General features: G+C 41.5%; 1 protein-coding gene across 2 annotated transcripts in view; it reads left to right on the forward strand.

Moving 5' to 3' along the window:
- LOC101858431 (tubby-related protein 4) overlaps positions 1-1,216 on the forward strand; it is a 173,460-nt gene that overhangs the window by 68,601 nt on the left and 103,643 nt on the right. The gene's annotated exons all lie outside the window — the stretch shown is intronic.

Below are 1,216 nucleotides of genomic sequence, written 5' to 3' on the forward strand. Positions count from 1 at the left end.
AAGAGAAATGAATGTGTGTGTGTGTGTGTGTGTGTGTGTGCGTGCGAGTGTGTGTGTGTGTGTGTGTGTGTGTGTGTGTGTGTGTGTGTGTATGTGTGTTTTACCAAAATCTCTAATCACGGAACGTGCAATTAAGTTGCGTGTGGATTGATTGTTTGTCGCACCATAATGCTCTGGTTTTGTTGATTACTTCCGTGTCTGGTCATTTCTAATCGGTCTTGTACTGGCGAGCCCGCATTTTCACCCTACTGCATTAAACAGCATTTTACAACGATTACAAAACGAAGTGGGAGCTGTGTTCATGCCATGGCAAACATATTATGTGGGTTGATGGCGGATAATCTGGTGTGGTTGCTCCTTCTTTTCTATCGTCATTATCTCTCCTCCTTCAGTATTGTGTTGTTACTCTCGTATGACACATCTGATCTTGGGCACTTATGTCTCTCAATTGTGTTGCAAGAACTGTAAAACTCTTACTGAAACTAAACGCTAAAAAGGTAGAAAATAGAAAACTGTGCTTCTTCTTTCCTATCAAACTTCTATCGTCCTGATCTCCCCTTCATCTTTTTTATGTTTGTTACTCTCTTGTAACAGCTCTAATCTTCTGGCGCTCATATGACCTTATGCAGTTGCGAGCGCTGTAAAACCTCTACTAAAACTAAAAACTAAAAACTGTTCTTTCACTTTGGCTCTTTTTCTCTTATAGTAAGGCATGGTAACCGCCATCTGTGGTGTAACGTTGAGGCGCTTCCCTATCGCACGCAGGAGACCTGTGTTCGATTCCCGAGTTGGAAGAACTCTTTAGTCGAGTATCATGATCTTTCTGTTGGGATGTTGTATCACTCTCAACTCGGGTTGGCTCTGTTCGCCTTCTAAATGATCGAAATTTACTTCTTTTTTTTTTAAAGTGTACGATACGGCATGGGCTCTTTCCTTGCTCATCTTTGCTATATAATTTCAAAGACGGGTGCTTCAGTTCAAATTTCCGTCTCCAGTTTGACTGACTCGTGTGAGTGAAGAGTGGTGATCGAGAACTCTCGAAATGCCACAGGTTTAAGAGCCCTTTAAAAAAAAGAAATTCTTTTTATGGAGAGATAACGGAGCCGTCGTTGGTTTGTTCCTTCTTGATCTATCTATCTATCTATCTGTCTATCTATCTATCTACCTACCTACCTACCTACCTACCTACCTACCTACCTACCTACCTACCTACCTA

The sequence above is a fragment of the Aplysia californica genome, unplaced genomic scaffold (assembly GCF_000002075.1).
Source record: "Aplysia californica isolate F4 #8 unplaced genomic scaffold, AplCal3.0 scaffold00447, whole genome shotgun sequence".
NCBI lineage: Eukaryota > Metazoa > Mollusca > Gastropoda > Aplysiida > Aplysiidae > Aplysia > Aplysia californica.